Source organism: Marmota marmota, unplaced genomic scaffold (assembly GCF_001458135.2).
Source record: "Marmota marmota marmota unplaced genomic scaffold, marMar, whole genome shotgun sequence".
Lineage (NCBI taxonomy): Eukaryota > Metazoa > Chordata > Mammalia > Rodentia > Sciuridae > Marmota > Marmota marmota.
In genome coordinates, this window is record NW_025999982.1 from 8,055,254 (window position 1) to 8,074,184 (window position 18,931).

An 18,931-nucleotide genomic window follows, 5' to 3' on the forward strand; every position below is an offset into this window, starting at 1 on the left:
ATCAAAGAGTATGGAAAGGGTCTCAGTGAATGGGAGAGAGACACTAGGAGGAAAGGGAGTGTATGGTGACTTGATTGAAGAGAATAGCTGAGAAATAGGTGGCAGAGGTCTCTGATTACTTTATCGTTTTTATGTTTTATTTACTCTTCGTCCCTTCTTGGTTGGAAGGAAAGGGTATGGGTAATGTATCCATTATTGTGATTTGAAGTCTTTCTGCTTTGAGAGATTTTCACCATAATTAAGGGGTACATCTATGGGTCTGATAGATGTGCCTCTATAAATTTATCTTGAGTTTATTGTCTGCTCCCAAGAGGAACTATAAGAAACCCTGGAACTCGTACAAACTTACAAAATGAAGAAAAGGCCTGTGGGATTGTCCCAGCCTTAATTATTCAGGGCTGTGGCAAGATGGAGTCGGACATCTGGGGCAGGGAGAAGGATGCAGGTATCATGTAGGAAGTGCTAAGAACTGTAAGGAAACGTCTTGCCTTGTTTCCTGGACTTGAGATATAGTCATAGCAGGCCCATGCTCTTGCAGACAGCATTCCAGTAAGAAAGAAGGAATTTTGTGCTCTGGAACAGAATCCAGAAGCCCAGAGGCAAGGTGAGGAGGATTTTGCTCAAGGATGAAGGCAAGGAGACCAAGAGTTATACGGCACATCCTATTATTGCTTGAAATATTTGCTGCCCCTGTCCTCGCACCCCCCTGGTGGTAACATGATACTCCTTCCAACCCCATGGACAGACTTGTGTTACGTGGCTTTGGATGCCCTTCCCTGCAGAGGGGTAAAAGTCCCTACTATGGAATTCTGGGACAGCCACATGGCTTCCTGTAAGCCATCAAAAGTAAGTCAGTCCCCTGCATCACTTCTAAGCAAAAGCTTTTAGAACCAGCCATCCCCTTGTTTTTAATCTTTCTCTTACCAAATGTCTAATGCTATCGGCCTTCTCCGCCAGCCTGGCTCCTGGAGTGAAAATAGCTTGGAACGGAAGCAAAGGGGACAATTGAAAGTTCAGAAAACAGGGCAAAACATGGATCTATAGTTTTCATAAATTCCCAATCTGGACATGGCATGTGGGTGAAAGATGAATCTGTTTATGCGGTGGTAAACAATTCCAAAACATAATCTAGCCCACACTGACCCAAATAGCTGTTGAGAACTGACAAAGCAGGATCATATGGGTGTCAGTGGCAAATTAGAAAAGGTCAAAACCACGGAAGGATAAATCATGACATGAGATGGGAGGCCTGGGTGTCTAAAGAATGGGGGCTAAAAATTATGAGAGGCAGATGAACCTTACCTGTTCACAGGAGGGGCTCTGGTGCCAAATCCCACGTCTTGTCCTGGAAAAGTTACTTTTGCTCTATAAAATGAGGATAATAAAATACCACCTAATTGTAGGGTTGTGTTTGGACTAAGTGAATTACCCACGTGTAATGAGTTACTTGTGCAATTCAGAGGAAAGGCTCTACATACTTGCTATCACTATTCTTTCCAACACTCCTATTTTGCAGATGATAATCAAACCGAGTCGACCAGAGGTTGCAGACTCGCTGGAGATCACACCGCTGCCTGGTAGCAAAGAAGTTTGTCCACTGCTGCCAGCCAAGAGGTGGGCTGGCTGTGAACGCCATGGGTGTGGATGACCACCGATAAGCATTTAATTTGCACTTAAGCCAAAACAGTTGTTAGTAAATTAAACATTGATTGTAAAGGGGCCTCCAATTAAGATTCACTAATTATATCACCAGCTCGATTGTCATGCAATTTATATACAATTACCCCAGAACAAATACTTAATTACTTTCCTCTTAATACATTGAACTAATATTGTTCCTCAAGCTGTCGGATAGGAATATGGAAACAATTGAGGTGGAGACATGAAATCGGAGAACTAAGGACAATGTGGCTGCTGTCTCATATCAGTTAGTTTGGCATAGCCCTGGGGTGAAGAGAAGGAGAGAAGCCTTTTGTGTCTGATGGTGGAGCGGCTGTGTGAGACACAGAACTGTGGGGCAGCCCTTCAGGAAGTGGTCCAGAGGTCTCACGGGGGGATGTGACTCAATGGTAGAACACTTGCGTAGTGTGCATGAATCCCTGGGTTCCATCCCTAGTCCTAAGGGCAGCTGGGGTTGGGGGGGGGACAGAGTCCTCCTTCCACCTGTTCTTGCCCCCCTCCTTCTCCAGTGATATTGATCCCAAAGGCACTGCCAAGTGCACTGTCTGCACACCAAGTTGGCTTGCAGAAAACTGAACCTGTAATATGAAGCCAGTGGATTGTTGTGGGCAGAAAAGTAATGGCCATGATTCACATGTAGCATCTGACTGAAGGGAGGTGAGAAGTGACACAGAGGCACCCGTCTGGAGGCTATTGTTGGCAGTTTGTCCAAGTCCGAGATGCTCTGCTCTGGCTGAAGGAAGGTCAGAGTCAGGGCCTCTGGAGGTTCATCCTGCAGGTCTGGCTGGCGTAGGAGAAAGAGGGGAATGAGCCAGGGGTGAGCTGCGGAGACTGCAGGCAACTGTGTCTGGCTGACCCTTTGGCTGGGATGGGGTATAGGTTGTCTTTAAGGTAGAAGTCATGTGCACCCAGCTTTAGCATGGGATTGTCCCCTGACACTGTCCCTTGTCTACAATGGAGGCACTGAATCCCAAGGTGCCCCAGCTGTGGGTTTGGTTTGGGAGCTATGAAATATATACTATATAGACATTTCCTAGACTGATGTAATAGATTAATAGTCTGCAATATAAAACTTATTACTTACTTAAACCTGTCTGTTCAAGAAAAGCTGTTTGATTCATAGACTTCTAGAAGCGGAGAGAGAAAGCAATAAACTCAGGCCCAGAGGAGAGGGGTGGGATATTGGATATAAATCTTTTCCCTTCTTCAAGTCTCCTGACACGTGGGACTCTGTTCAGAATCAGCCAGGTTGCTAATTAGTGATATGACTTCAGTCAAGTTACTTGACCTCTCTGAACCTCTTGCCTCCTCTCTAAAGTGGAAATTATTACAGCACTCGGCAGTCCACCTCTATGCACTTGAGGAACACAGGAGACACTGAGATGACCAGCGTGCATAACCTGTTAAATGACAGAGAAATGTGTCGAGGGTGTTATGACTCCATGATCTTTGAGAAAAGTGTGGCTAGACAAAAATGAGATTGGAGATGACCAGATTCCTTTTACTGAGACTTCCCCAGCCTAGGTTACTGCACTTATTGTGGGGCACAATGCCTGAGGAAAATGCCTTAAAACAAAGAATTTTGCTTCAGTTTCAGTTCATGGTTGGCTGGCCCCATTTCTCTGGCTCTGAAGTGAAGCAGAACATCATGGTGGAAAGGTGTGGTGGGCGAAGACTTCTCAGTTTATGGAAACCAGAATGCAGAGAGAAAGGGGCCAGAGACAAGATAGGCCTTCCCAGGGGCAGCTCCCAGTGACCCATTTCCTCCAACTATGCCCCACCACCTACAGTTTCTACCACCTCCCAACAGTAATGGGTCCAATTATAAATCTATTAATGGATGAATTCTATTGATGAGATCAGAGTCCTCATGCTCCATTCACTTCCCAAAAGTCTCGCCCCTGAACATTACTGCACTGGGGACCAAACCTTTGACACATGAGACTCGGGACACTTTGAATTCAAACCACAACACAGACAGATGTGGAAATTATCACCTCCAGAACTTGGAGCTATTATGGCTTATTTCCCTAGCAGCATTTGCCTCAGAAATTCTCTCCCTGCGATTTGATTAAACTGAAAGATAGACAAGGGCATTTTCCATATTGAGTGCCCAAGAGATGCTAAAAACTGAGCTGAGCATTTTAAATGTATTACCCTAGGCTCAGGTAATAGCCCTCTACTTGTGTTAGGAAAATTTGTAAAAAGACTTTGGAGGAGAAAAGTTAGTGATGAGTGTTGGCTCTGGTACAACCTGCCAAGTTATCTGATTCTGCAGAGGCCTGTGTAGTGCATTGTTTTTGAGCTATTTTACAATTCTAAGTCCGAGAAAACTGATAGTAGTACAAATGATTTGCATCCTAGAGATGCAAATCAACTATTTCTGCTGGAGATGCAGCTGAATATTTCTCATTAGTGATTGACCAATTTTGCAGATATTTGTCAATTTATTTCAGTATTCCTGATTGCCTATGTATGTATATCCTTCAAATTCTCCCTTCAAGTACTTGTCACTTCTTACCGGTTCCCTTATTAACCAGTGAGTTGAACCTTTTACATGTAACTGTTTTATGCTTAGATGAAAGTCATGATTTGATGGTTTTTTAAAATATTTTTTAATATTACTTACCAGAAAATCAAAGATTTTTTCCAAGGGCACAGAACTGGAAATCTTAGGGCTGGAATTTGACCACATGGGTCTGTCTTTTTCTTACTTTGGGGGGGAAAAAATCTTATGCCATTTCCTACTGATTCATATATGCATCTTTTCTCCCCTGCTTTCTGTGTGTCGTGGAGGACTGGTGGTGGAACTTATACCCATTAACAACCACCTTTTTTGAAGGAAGGAAAGAGGAAGGAGAATGAGACTGGGTTCTGGGTGGACTAACAGATGTGGGGCCGACTGGTGGAAGGGTCCCACAGATGTGCTCTGGAGAAGGCCTTGGTGTGAGGTGGAAAGGGAGGGGGGGGTAGTTGGGAGAAATGTCCAGAAAGCCAAGCTGAGACTTCCTGGACTCCCCTGCCTTTACCACTACCTCCCACTACCTGCCATATCTAGAATGCTCTCTGTAACCATGATGTCAACTGAGGATTAGGGAAATCCCTGTTCCCATTCCAGAGGAACTTGAATTTAGTTCTCGCATTTTCTCATGAAATGCATTCTCCTGCTCCCACAGCTGTCACCTTGGATCAGCCTGGATGCTTGGATGAGCCTCCAGACCTTTGGTTTCTCCCTCACTGATTCACCTCTCGTAGCTGCTACTACTACCAAATTAATCCTCCTCGAAGAAACTTCGACACAAATGGCCCTCCCTGGAGGACACTAAAATGCTCACTCTTTGCTGAAGGAATAAAAAAGGGCCCTCTGCTTCTTCCCTTGTTCCTTCCTTTCTTCACTCAACTAGCATTTTTTATTTCAAGATTAAGCCCCCCCGTGGCCAACATCATGAAGCCTTACATGGTGGGGGCGGACTCCTAGAAGTGATAAGGAAGGTTCTTTCAGAATCACATCTAAGACTTTTTAAAGTAAATCTTGCAGTTTCTCCTTGCCCAAACACGTATATGATCAGTCTCTAAGCACCTTCCTCCTCCTGAATCTGTACTTACAATCTGTCTCCTCCATGAGAAAGAGAGCCCCATCTGAGCAGGGGTTTTGTGGTGGGTCGGGGTGCGGGGGTGTCCTTACTTTCTGAGTTGTCAATGAAACAGATATCTATCCAGAGTCCAGGGTGAGGTCCGGTGTTTTCACATATTACTTCAACATCAATTCAGGGAAAATCTATTCAATCATCTTTTATTCTGGGTGAGGAATCAGAGTCCAGGGCCTGATTCTTATCACTGTAGCTCCCTAGAAATTGATGGAGCCCAGGTTTTGATAAGTCTCAGTTGCAGCCCCTGCTCACACTAGGGATAAAAGAAGAAAAAATTTCTCAGATGTCCTAAATAACTTCTTTTCTTTCCTCCCCTCTCTCCTCCTGCCCTTGTAACTAATCAGTTAACAGCTGTGGCCAAATCAACACAAGACTGCTCTGCATTCCTGAACGCCCCTTGAAACCTCGACTTAAAATCACAGGCAATCCGCCACTGTGGACATCACGCTTATGAATGAACTTTCTGGGCTCTTAACCCCAAGCAGCCCAGAAGCGCGCACACTGCTCCTTAGGGACTTTCCTCCTATTATAACAGAATTAGAAACTGTTTTTGCTAAAAGCACCAACTCTTCCTCTGGGCCCCATGCTTGGCATCTCTGCCTCCATTTTTGTACCTGGCCTCAGATTCCTGCTGACCTCTGCAGCAGGCCTGTGAATCCTCTAAGGAGTGTTCCTCTGAAAACGGGGACTGCAAGGTTTAATTAGCCCTAGCTTTCCAATTTCGTCTGCCTTCGAGACTGAGGACACCAAGGTAAGAATAATGAAGGCATCTGAAGGTTTGCAGGGACATGCAAGACTAGTTCTTACAACATCCTGTTCAAGACTTCTGAAGTGGTGCCTTGACATCTCCAATCGCTGCCCTACACCTTCCAGAGGAGCCTCCAGACATATTACCCACCATGGGACTGTCCTCATAAGCAGGAGCGAGTATCTTGTAGCAACTGAACTGCACCCTCCAGGATCACAGGTCTGGTAGATGAACACTCTGCATCCTGAGAAGCAGATGCGGATGGAGATGGCTCCCTCAAGGGACCAGGACATCCCCCTGAGCTGCCTGGAAGAACCAGAACTGAGATATTGACCAACCAAACCAAATGTGGCCAAGATGGCTTAATTACGCATACCTCTCACCTTGTGCCAATTCTTCCTGTATTTAACCCTAAAGTTCCTGTAAGTCCGTCAAACACAGGGCTGAGACTCTTGATCTCACTTTGCCTCCCCAATATGGCCTTATTGATTAAAGCTCCTCTCCTGCTTCTCACCATTACCTTTTCTATTTGGTTTTGGGGGACAAATGCCTAGATCTGATCTATTGGAACCCCCAGAGTCAGACCTCTGGCCTAGGACTCCACCAACACTGTCCCAAAACATCCCGCTTTGCTGTTATCTAGAGTCAGTGTGGGTCCATGCAAACCCTTCATGATTTTCTCCCCCAAATTTTCATTCTAAAAATGTTCTTGGCACATGAGTCCAATAGGCCCGTTTCTCACAAGTATCTAGTCCTGCTGCTGGTGGCTACAGAACTTGACCTGGGACCTGGTCCTCTTCCAGCTAGCATCTGAAATGGCTCCCAAATTCTCTTATTTCAAAGAAGTCCCTATCTCAAGAGTCTGAGTTTATTGTTGGTTGGGCAAGAGACAGCCACGGGGACCAGTTCAGACGTCCAGCAGGGCAAGGGGTGAAGGTCAATGAGAGCCACAGCCACCTGGGAGCTGGAGTTCAGAGGTGAAGGGGCATCATGTGGGCAGAAGGGAGTAGCGGGCTGCCTCTGTGGGAGCTGGGGTTCAGAGGAGAGGGCCAGGAGAAGATGAGCTCAGAGCTGGAACCAGTGAGGTGGGCTGAGGTCACAGAGGAAGGGACATGCTGGGAGTGTAGGGGTTGGCTCTTCATACATTCCATATGTACTGTGTGTGGGAGGAAAAATCATGTTCTCTTTATCATTTTGAGTTATTACCTGGGTCCCTTGTAACAAAAGACATGTTAGCAACAGAAAAACACCCCGGGAGTTCATTGCCAGGTTTACCTCCTGTATGCAGGAGAAGATACCTGGAGCAAGCAGTAAATCTCAAGTGGGTGACTCGGAAATTCAGACTTACACACTGTTGTTTACTGAAACAAGGGTCGGCAAGAAGGTCATAACACAGAAAAGCACTAAACAAGAATAAGGCTTGTTATTCGGGTTTAAGTTTTATCTTCTCCATTAATAAGTTGAATTTTTATTTATTGTCATCCTCTTCCAGGCTGATGGGGAAACACCCTTATAAATGCAGATTCTATTTATAAATAAGTGTTTATTTCTATCCTGTTTATTTATAAACGTTCATTTCTCTTGTCAAAAGAAGAACTTCCACTTCATTTTCAGTTTCTCCTCGATCTGCTGTTTCTCAAAATAACTAGCTCAAAATAATCCTTTGGCCACAGAGGCACATGTTGGGGTGTACCTTCTGTTCTTCTGCACTGCTGTATTCCAGATCCATACCAGGGTCTGATCAAGCTCTTGAACACATGATCAAGACATAGCAATGTGTCCTCCAGGGACCTGTAATCTAAAGAGGGAGACATGCATATAGAGGCAGAATGTGGAAGAAATATTTGAGTTCAGTCGGCACAAAAATACAAGCAATGAGTTCAATGGGGGCTGGAGAGGGGGTGACCCAGGTAGTGCTTCAGAATGGCATCCCCCAAGAGGCTTGCCTTGAGCTGAATTTTGAGTGAGTGACTGGGGTTTGCTGAGAGCTTGGGCATGCAGGAGAGAGCACCAGGTAGAGCAAACATCCGCAGTGGGCTGAAGTCCTCCAGTGCAAGATGGGCTGGTTACAGGCCCAGGGAGGTAACCATCCATTTATACCCAATGGGGCTGCAGAGGAAGCACAAGTCAGCAGGCAGGAAGGGCTGGGAGAGGCCAGGCAATACAGAGTCTGAGCCCTCGGCTGAGGGATACAGACCTCATCCCCCCGCAAACTCCATCTCTGAAAGACTAGATGGTCAACATTTGAGGCTTTGAACTCTGCCATTGTAGTTTACTGGAAAGAAGCCAGAGACATTGTGTCAATAAACGGGGGTGGCTGCATTCCAGTCATACTTTATTATTCACAAAACCAACCAGCAGACTGGACTTAGTCCCCAGCCACATGGTAGTTTGCCTGCCCCTGTCATACAGTGGCCAGCCCTGAGCAGAGTTTGGCACAGGAGAGCATCCAGAGATTTATGCAGTCATTATGTGCAAGGTAGATTGAAACAGGAGACTCGATGCGATCCTGATGAGACAGCCCCACTGTGAATTTACAAGTAAGTAGAATGGCAGCCATAGAAGATGAGAAGCCACACAAAGCCACTTTTTACAGAGTAAAAGGCCCAGCAGCTAAACAAATGTAGGAGACAAAGAGTTAAAAGTGGATCCCAGATCTGAGCCTGGGCGGGAGAGAGAATAGCCACTTTAGGATTTAATTTTAGGCAGTACCTGCTGCTCTCTAACAGAGACGTCGATAAAGGTATTCATCAGGAATTGCAAAACAAATCAGAAAAATTACTTCCATGTTACAGCAAACGCAGAAACTCATTCCTAGATGCAAATATTACTTGCAGGTGGAGGGAAGGGGTTGGGGGGTGGTGGGCATGGGGAGAAGAGATAGCTTCCAAATACGCTTTTTGCTAACTTGAAGGGAAATGGATACATCTGGAAAATTCAAAACTGTTTGCATAAACAAGTGTGGCTGTTCAGGCTCTGTTTCCCAAACCCCAGGTGTTACATAAGATAATGTTGCTAAAATGTTTGGGACTTGGGGAGAGAGATGGTATAAACATGTGGTTTTACTATAGCTCATAAAAGATGATTGTGTAGAAACCTTAGAAAAATTGAAAGTCGGCACAGTATATAAATGAATGGCTTTCCTTCCTGATTTATCGCAATGCCTTGCTCAAGGCTTCAGGGTGTGATTACAGGTGGGTGTCGAGGGGCCAGGCCAACGTACTAGCATTTAACAAGTTGCCTCCATCTTTCTATTGGGGTCTGTGACTCTGTGGTTGGTGGGAAATAGAGAGGAAAATGCAGTTCCATGTAGGTTTGTGTCCGTGGTACTCTGAGCCAGGAATAGGAAGAAAAATGACTGTCTAGTAATCGGTAGAGGTGTAAGGAGTTGTTCTGTTCAGGTAGCTGAGACTGCAAAATTCCAGAAAACTTGACCTGAACATCTCTTCAGCATTTTCCATTTTTCTTGAGCAAAATGAAATGTGACTAGACCTGTTAGCAGCTACGTCTTGTTTATATTTGCCCAAGAAGGGACAGAACGACAGTGCGGAGAGCTTGTGTGCTCTGGAATATCCTGGGAAATCTGGCGAGAAGAAAATAAAGAGAACGGGAGGGTAGGAAAGCCTTTGTTTCATGGGATTCTGCAGACTTCTTTCCTGGTATTTCTCTGGTGCCGTTTTGTGGTTTCTTCTCCAATAAGACCCAGCTCTATGCAGTCCCTGGGTACAGGAGCGACAGGATGGGAAAATGATCAAGGCAATGCCTCTGAGGCCACTTGGAAATCCTTCAATGGAAAAATCCTCTTCCCACCAGGGAGCCTGTGTTGCATGGAAAATAGGCTTGGGAAATAGGAGGCTGGGGGTTCAAATCCTGTGTCTGCCACTTGCGAGTAGCCCGAGACCTGACATCTAGCCTTAACCTCTTGGAACCCCCATTCTGCATGGGTTAAGTGAGGATGCAAAGATCTCCCGGCTTTTAAACACTCAACTATGACACCCAGATCGTGCCCACTCCGTACACATTAACCAGTCAGAAGATCATTGCCGACAGGAGCCAGAGCTGACCACAGAGGCCAGGTTCTACCCAGGTTTCCACTTCATGGTCTGAGAATGGCTTCGAGGTGTTTGGAGCCATGTAGTGGAAACCGTCTGTTTGTTTGCATGTCCTAACAGACTCCACGTGGTGTCTGGGCATGGTGGAGCACACAAAAGGACATCAGTCACACAGTGTGCAGGCTGAGCACAAGCCTCTGTATGGAGAGGTGCAGGGGAGGCAGATGGGCAAGGCCCAACAGAGGGAACATAAGCCATTCTTTAGCTTTGAAGATTCTGCCCCTTGCTGGCTGAGTACCCATGAGCAAATCACATGACCTATTGGAGTCTGTGTCCTTGTCATCGGCAGGCTAACATAAGTGATAGTTTGGAGATTGCTAGGAAGAATAAAGGAAATAACATGAAAAAGCATGTAGCACTAGGTGCTGATCTGGGTTTGATGGTTATGATGAGCCAGGTGGAGCCCAGAAGTTCATTTCCCTTCTAACCTTCATTTGGCAAATCCTGCAGCTGGAGCTCTGGGGTGGGAAGGCAACGGCTAAGTGTGCCAGGAGAGCGGGATCTGTCTTTAGGCTCAGAGGTCTACCTCAAGCTTTGGCAGATGTGAGTTACACTGCCAGTCAGTTCACAGAAAAGAATGTAATTAACAGGTCAGAGAGAACACCAATATCAACAAGAAACCTACCTGGTCACTTCCTTTGTGCTCTCAGGCCCACTTTGACCCTCTGCACCCTCCTCTGCCTGCTGCTCTTTCCCCTCAGGCTTCAACTAGGTGGCAGTAGGTGGCAGCCACCAGCAGGAGGGCAGAGAATAAGTACCCCCTATCCAAGTCTCTGTGGGTTGGAAATTTAAGCCTCCCAAAGACCACAGCTGCCGTGACAGAATGGTACAGTAGAGTAAGGTATGCAGCAGTGACAGGATGCTGTCGCCTCCCCTGGGCCCAATGGAGCAAAGGGGCAGAACTGCAGATCGTAGCTCTAGGGAAAAGGCTAAGTGGTTCCTCTTTGGATATCCCCACCTGGATCTCCTTTCCGTTATGAGCCAGGTATCTTTTAAACTACAGAAGAGAAGTTAGGAAATACAAGAAAGACCATGTGACCAGAAAGGGAGGTTGTGGAGAGAAGAGCTTGGAACAGCAGGAAAGTGGGACCTGGTAGAACTCATTTAAGGTCCTTTCTGCATGCAAGTAGGAAGCCATCATTCTGAGTGTCAGAAGTGAAGTCTGATGGAATGTGAGGACGGCATGGAGAGAGTAGACTCCATGATGAATTGGCTTTTTCAGGAGCCAGGTGAAGAGGAGGGAAAGCTCTGGTTTGGACATAGAAGAAGGGCAGGAGCTAGGAGCTCAGACTCACTCCTCGATTGAATACAAAGAGTGAAGTCAGATTCAAGCCCTGGCTCATCTCCCGTAACTTCGTCTTAGCTACCTGGCACCCTGTGAGTCCCTCCTAGCTTAGGACACATTGCATTCTGGAGGACAAATGGCCCACTGTGCAGAGGTACACAGTAGGGAAGTAAAGAGCCCAAGGTTTTTTGAAAACCTGAGTCCCAAGGCTGGGGTTGTGGCTCGGGGATAGAGCACTTGCCTCAAATATGTGAGGCACTGGGTTTGATCCTTCACACAACATAAAAATAAACAAAATAAAGATTGTGCCCATGCATAGCTAAAAAGAATTTTAAAAAAAGAGAACCTGATTCCAAACGAGAATCAGCAAGCCAACTGGGAAGGGACTTTAGACATTTTTCCAGAGGGCATGGGGTCCCCGGGACTTGGGTCTCTCACGTGGTTTGTGGCCAATTTGTTTGAGCAGCATGGCCTTAGGAAAGGGATTGCCTGGGATTCAGAGGAAGAGTGTGCATGGGGTAGAGGGCTGAGGAATAGCCCAGACCTGGAATTTAATGGTGCGTTTTCAGGCAAGCAAAACAGTGGCTGGATTTCCATGGAGAACCTTAGTCATTTTACTGGAGACAGATTATCTACTAAACTATTCCCACCTCCGCCATGTCTTTGGGTCCCTTGTGCTGCACGACAAGGAGTCTACACTCCTCTCTCCTAATAGTGAGCACACGTACTGGTATGTATGTGTGTGTCCATCATCTCGGCAAGACTAGGTGCTCCACAGGGACCAGGTCTGCCTGGCCTCATTGCAAGATCCACTACAACTAGGGTCTTGCCCTGTCTTCAGGGAGCCCCAGCTGAGGGGCAAGATATGGCCTGGTCCTCAGGGAACCCCAATCTGGTGTGGGATGGGATCCTGCACTGCAGAAATGCTGATTTTTTTGTTGTTGTTGTTTTTATTTTTTTTTTTAAGGTTGTAAACTGCAAAGGGTCATTATGGAGACCAGTCCCAGAAATGTTGAGACAGGGATCCATCAATGCCCCAAGTCCTCATTAGTGCATTGTGGAGTCAAAGTTTTCAGGGAGCCACAGAAGGCCCTCAGAGGGGCTTTCTCTGTGCTTGGAGAGCCCATGCCAAGACATGACGCCTGTCAGCCTAAGCTGCTCGCAGATGTTCAGCTCACAGGCTGATCATTTTGCACGGTCAGTTTGCAATATGGGCTCTCCGCAGACTGCCAACCATGTCTAATTCTGTAATCTATGCATCATGCTCAAGTTGGAAAAAAACAAGCCAAGGGCTAAAGGTCAGGTGGCCAGTGCCCAGCTAGCCAAGAAGTAAAGGAGGGGTGTGGGAGAGGGATCATGGTCCATGAATGTGACAGGGCAGGTAGAGGACGGCATGACTGGGTGCAGGTCATGGTCCTGGTGCCAAGAGCAGTGCACTCCGAACTCTGCAGCTGCTAGAAATGCCTGGCCTAGAGTGGTCTGGCAGGTGTGTGAAGGCCATCCTACACAAGGGCACAGGGAAGGCAGAGGAGAGACCCACAGCTGAACATTTGGACTCTCGTTGCCTTGGAGACCCACATCTCCAACCAGCACGCACACACACACTGACTCCATCTCTCCCTCACACAGCATGGCAACCTGCCTCTCCTGGCCTCCGGCTCCTTATGGTAGAGGCAGGGCAGAGGAGGTCCCCAGGCTTGGGGACAAGCAGGGGCAGTAGAGGATGGAACTACTCGGGTGTTGGGGTTACCCAGGTCTACTAAGCCAGGCTGGAGCCCACGATAGGGCTACGGCCACTCCAGGGCACATCTGCAATTCCTGATTCCCTGGTACAGATGAGCAGCCTCCATGATTTGGTGGGAGCCTACTTTTCAACCTCCAGAGGATCCACCCACAGAGGATCTGGCTAGAGTGTTTCCTTTATCCTTGTAGCTCCCTATTGTCACCAGATCAGGGTGCTCAATAAATACTTGAAGAACTCTTGGGACAAGAGGCCAGACTGTCCCTTAGAGAAATCTGCTTTTGACTGAGGGATGGAACTTTCTCTTTGCCTGGGAGGGGAAGGGGCTAGAGACAAAGGGTTGGCCTTTATTTTTCTGAAGCATCTTTTGGAACTGGAAGCTGTAATTGAAGCCTCCTTTTCTTGCTTTGCCACTGGGTGCTGATATGCTCGCACCTTGTCACCATGCTCCAGGGGTCTGTGATCGGGAGGGGGCTGCTGGAAAAACCCTCTGGGCATGTAAGAGGCCCAGCTAGAGGAAGTGGCTCCAAGAATGATGCTTCCCCCAAGCCAGGGGTGCTTTTGTGGGTGCAGATGAGCACCAGGTGGGACAAACCTAGGGATGGGCCCTGAGCTGCCTGCTCAGGACCAGGAGTGGTCTGTCAAGAAATTCCAGGGACCATGTGCTAAAGAGACCAGAATTGCATCCTCCTTCCTACTACCAAGTTGGGGGTTAGAGGGAAGATTCTGGAAGGTGCTGGAAATATGGGCTCAAATTCCAGCTCTTGATGTGATTCCTTGATTTCCCTCTCAACAAGAAAGGGACTCTTAGCTGAGTGACAACTATGGCTATGACAGGGAACCTCATGTATGATGGCTAAGGAGCATGTACAATAGCAACCTCAGAAACGCACAGNTTTTTTTTTTTTTTTTTTTTTTTTTTTTTTTTTTTTTTTTTTTTTTTGTGAGATCAAACAACAGAAGTTGGGACTTCTGGAATGTCGTGTTTTCTTGGATGTCACAAGTGTGGACCTCAGCTTTCTTGGGGAGCAGATTCTAAGATGGAGCCTGGGGAAGGGACGGGGCAGAAGCGGGGCTGGGCAGAGGGAGGAGCTGGGCTGCGATGTACTTTCAATGGACATCCTGGCCAAGCCCATGGGGAGATAGGAAGATGGGAATGGTCTGGAAAAATCTGTCCCCACAGGCCTCTGTCATGGGAGGTGGGCTGCTCTGGGAGGGAGGCCACCTCGGGTAAGATACTCTTTTGCTGAGGCAACCCTCAAGGGGCTCCTCACAGAGCCACCCCACTGGTAGAAAAGGAAGCTTGCATAACTTAGGAGGGGCATGTGAGGATTGAATCCAATGTCACACAACAGTGTACACTGAAGTCTGAAGTAATGCAGAAACGTCGGGCGGTCTTGGGCTCTGCGGCTGGTCTGCTCTGGGCAGCTCCTGTTTGAGTATTTGGGAACAGGAACCAGGGAGAGGAGCTCCATTTGTCTCTGGGGTTCCCTGGGGGACCTCAGAAGGGAGGTGTGTGGCATGCAGACCTATTTCGCCTGGCCCTGGTGGCATGTCTCCTGGTGGGACAGCTCTCCCCCAGTCCAGCAGAGCTCAGCACCCTGCAAAAGAAAGAACATTTCATGATGGGGCTCTGTGCCTGCTCATGAGAGTACCACTCCCCTCCTCTTTCAGACCCTCGTGTTTGGCATCGGGAAAGATAGTCCCACAGCCTTTGGGGTGAGGTGCTACAATATTTGCATAATAAGGCGCCACCCACTTGATCAGTGAAGTGGTGTTAGCTTTGGACTTGGGCACACGGTTGTCTTTAATCCTCTGCCAACACTGTGGCTCTGGGAAACTGCTCTCCACTTTAGTTTCTTCATTGGAAAAATGAGACTAAGAATAGAATGAAATGACCTGGTGCATATAAAATGCCTATATGCAGGGTATTTGGAAAATTCTAGATCCCCTCCCACCTTCCCTCTTTCCTGTTGGAAGACAGCAGGAGCAACAGCCTGAAGATCAGGATTAGGGAGCCTTTCCTTCCAAGGCTACTTAAAGTGGCTACCACCCCTCTGTCCTCTCATCTCTGTTGTTCATGTTACAGGGATCAGCCTGTCTGTCTCTCATGGCTCCTAGCCTATTGCTGGGCCTGGGACAGGAGGAGGAAACTCAGAGTGTGGTAGTCCAGGAGGGGGCCAGGACAAGGGAGCTCTGTGAGGGAGACTTTCCCATGGGTATGGGGGCCAGCTCCAAGGCAGCAGCCAGGCTGTGTGGAATGACTCACTCAAGAGGCAGCACAAGAGGAAACCTGGCTGCTCTGAGTCTATAAAGCAGGTTGGTTGACACCTGGAGAGATTAAGTGGACAGGAGCTTCGAGATTGAATCTGTTTCCTTTCCCATGGACCCCTGTGCATTCCTGAAATTCCCAGCCCCCACTTCCTGTCAAAGGCACATTCTCCCCAGCCTGGGCCACTGGACTGGAGATGGGCAGGTCAGGAGCTCACACTCAGTAGGGACAATTGGGGAAGAAGTCATTAATAGATTCCCAGCCTGCCACAGCGGACCCAGCACAGGCTTTCAGCAGGATCTGACATGTGGACCTTATTAAGGACTGGTCAGGATGGCATGGGGCCAGACAGGAAGTTGAAACGATGATGACAGGGGAAAACCTATTTTGCTGTTCAGGGTGAGGCAGGGGGAGGCTTTGGGGAAGCAATCCTTGATTTCCCTCTCAACAAGAAAGGGACTCTTAGCTGAGTGACAACTATGGCTATGACAGGGAACCTCATGTATGATGGCTAAGGAGCATGTACAATAGCAACCTCAGAAACGCACAGATGATATCAAGCACCAAGAAAAATACCCAATATTTTAATGATAAAAGAAATAATAAAACAGTACTACCCAACCCAAATGCCTGATTTTCAACATTAGGAACAAGTGGGTGGTGTGCAAGGAAAGCTGGTGACAGAAATACAGCAGCCTGACCCTCACAAGGAGTCAAAGGGATATTTTAGCATCGGCCAAGTCTTCAAGGTGACGTTCAAGGTGACGCCAGCTAATATGCTGTTTCCATATCAAGCCTCAAAGGCTTGTCATTCCTGGGTGGAAATCCCCTCTCCACCTCTTTTGAGCAAGCATTCCCAGTGTTTGCTTTTACTTGTATGCATTGTGAATTTCTGGTTCCCTTCCTACACTGGAACCTCCTGAGTGCAGGAATTAAGCCCCATCTATCTCCTCCTCTCATACACCACCTGGCAGAGTCCCCTGAAGTGAATATAAAAAGGACTGTAGGGTTTGGGGTGGGGGGTCGCGGGGGGGGACCACAGGCCAAGCTTGTAATACTGCAGGGGGCCTATAGAGGGTGCTGCTAGTGCCCTACCACCTGCCATCTGCAGGTGTAGCTGGTAGCAATAAGCCCCATCCCTCAAGACTGATCTAGAAGTTGACCAGCAAAGAGGGCCTTGGCTGGAGGAGGCTGTTTTCTCTACCCACTCCAGACTTCTGCCAATGACTGACACAGGGGACACACAAGGGCTGGTCTCAAGCTGGGTCCAACACTGTGCAATTTATGCTCCAGATATCCCCATGGATCAGGCTGAAGTGAGGCTCCACCTCCACTGAACTCCATCCTTCTTGGCCCCTTCATTCCCTGCCCTATGGCCTCCCCATTCCTCTCCTGAGTGTGCACCAGTACATCATTTAGACAGCACCTTTCCCAGGCTCTGCTCCTTGGGTGCTGTTTTGATCAGCTTTATCACTGCCATGACCAAAAGACCTGACGAGAATAATTTTAGAGGAGGAAATTTGTTGGTTCATGGTTCCAGAAATGCCTATAGACTGCCGATTGCATAGCTCTGGGCCAAACATCACAGCAGAACATCACGGCAGGAGAGTGTGGTGGAGAAAAATGACTCGGACATGGCATCAGGAAACAAAGTTCCCCTCCCACGGACAAAACGTAAAACCCAAGAGCATGTCCCCATGGATCCACCTCCTCCAGCCACACCCTACCTGCCTGCAGTCACCACCCTGTGGATTAACACACTGATTAGGTTAAGGCTCTCATAACCCAAACACTTCACCTCTAAACTTTCTTGCATTTTCTCACACATGAGGTTTTGGGGACACTCACTAACATCTAAACCACAACAGGCGCCCATGTGAGGTGATCACAAGTGCACGGGCACTGTGAAAACTGCCCAGATGTGGCAACTCTGCAGACAAGGAGGTGTGTAAAGTGGGTTATTGGAAAACGAGGGCAGACGGCTCAGAAGGGAGTGGGGAGGTGGGGATGTGGGGGAGGGCAGGGAGCCCGTAGGAAGGAGCACTTATGAGTAGGTCAGCCCTGTGGACCACCGGCATCAATCCTGCTGGGAACTGAATTGCTGTAGGAATAGACCTTTAAATTGTCCACCTGGAGGGGCAAGAAGCTGTGGCATGTACCCACCTACTCCAGCCCCTGTAAGGCAGAGAGGCAGGAAACCTCGAGTGGCCAGCAAAACTCTTCACAAGTGACCTCCTGGGGAGGCCAGAGGATATGGTTGGGGACACCAAGAGCCCATTAAAACCAAAGCTATAGCTCAAAACCCTGCTAACCTGACTACCTGGATATCTTCAGGAACATGGCCCCAGTGTGAACTCATGGCTTGACTTATCACCCAACCCCAAACTACTACTACTTCCACTTCATTTTTCTATTCTGGTCTTTTTGTTTTTCCTTGTTTCTAGGGCTCTAACCTGTGGACATCTCATTCATGCCAGGCAAGTCCTTGGCCACTATGCTACATCCCCATGCTCCTGTTCTAGGCTTTTGAATAACCATGCAACCTGTCCCCACCATCCCCTGAATCACGAGGCATGCTGTCCTCTTCCTGTCCTCTGTCCCCGGTCATCTTTGAGCATGCCTAGGAGGCTTTCCGCCTTCCTTGCCTGGTGGCTATGGCTTGTCACCCAGAGTCTCTCTGCTATTTATTGTCATCATTTTGCTTCTAGGTACATATCTACTCCTTCCTTGACAAGACAGATTTTTGCCTATAAAACAGCCTGGCCTGGTAACTGGGGAAAAGACAGTGCCAAACCCCAGCCTCTGCCTTCCTGAGCCTCTACCCAGAGGAACCATTTCTCGGAGAAACAAGATGCCCTTATGCCGCAGTCTGGTTGGGCACAATCAGGAGCCACTTGTCAAAAGAAACTAACTTTATTTTTAGAACCACACACGCCAAACAAAACAGCCTCTCAGGAAAAACCCTCAGAGCCCCAACTGCCACCACCGGCTTCCCACAAGCCCCTCTCTCCCACACAAGCTTCTCTCCACCTCCCCCACTCCTCCTGCTCTTGAGGCCGATTGGCTGGGTCACATGGGCGGAGCCAAAAAAGTCCCCCAATGAGCAGCTCCGTGGTCTGAAAGGGCAGGGCAGGGAAACAGCCCAATGAGCATCACCGCAGAGGAGCCAATCAGCTAGATGTTGCTGGGGCTGCTGTGAGCCAATCATCAGCTGGCAGCTGGAAGTTTGCTGGCAGCTGGAAGTTTGCTGGGGCCCCTTCGGCTGTGGCTCTCAACATCTCCCCCTCTCTGTTTAAACAAAAAGCATGTGGCTTAGGGACCGTGCCTGCCTTAGGTTGTCCAATAGTACATATGGTCCTTACCCGTTAGGTTGGTACCATTGCAATTGGATCTTACCCGTCATTGACTACCGGTCCAATATAGATGTGTATAAGAGACGAGGT

The 18,931-nt window shown here is 48.0% G+C and overlaps 1 long non-coding RNA gene across 3 annotated transcripts in view; it reads left to right on the forward strand.

Moving 5' to 3' along the window:
- The first annotated feature begins 8,469 nt into the window (after window positions 1-8,469).
- The window catches only part of LOC107143885, a 64,303-nt gene continuing 53,841 nt past the window's right edge, over window positions 8,470-18,931 (forward strand). For all 3 annotated transcript variants that reach the window (XR_007348444.1, XR_001503733.2, XR_007348445.1), the window contains exon 1: window positions 8,470-8,618. This is a non-coding gene — a long non-coding RNA (uncharacterized LOC107143885). The remainder of the gene's footprint in view (window positions 8,619-18,931) is intronic.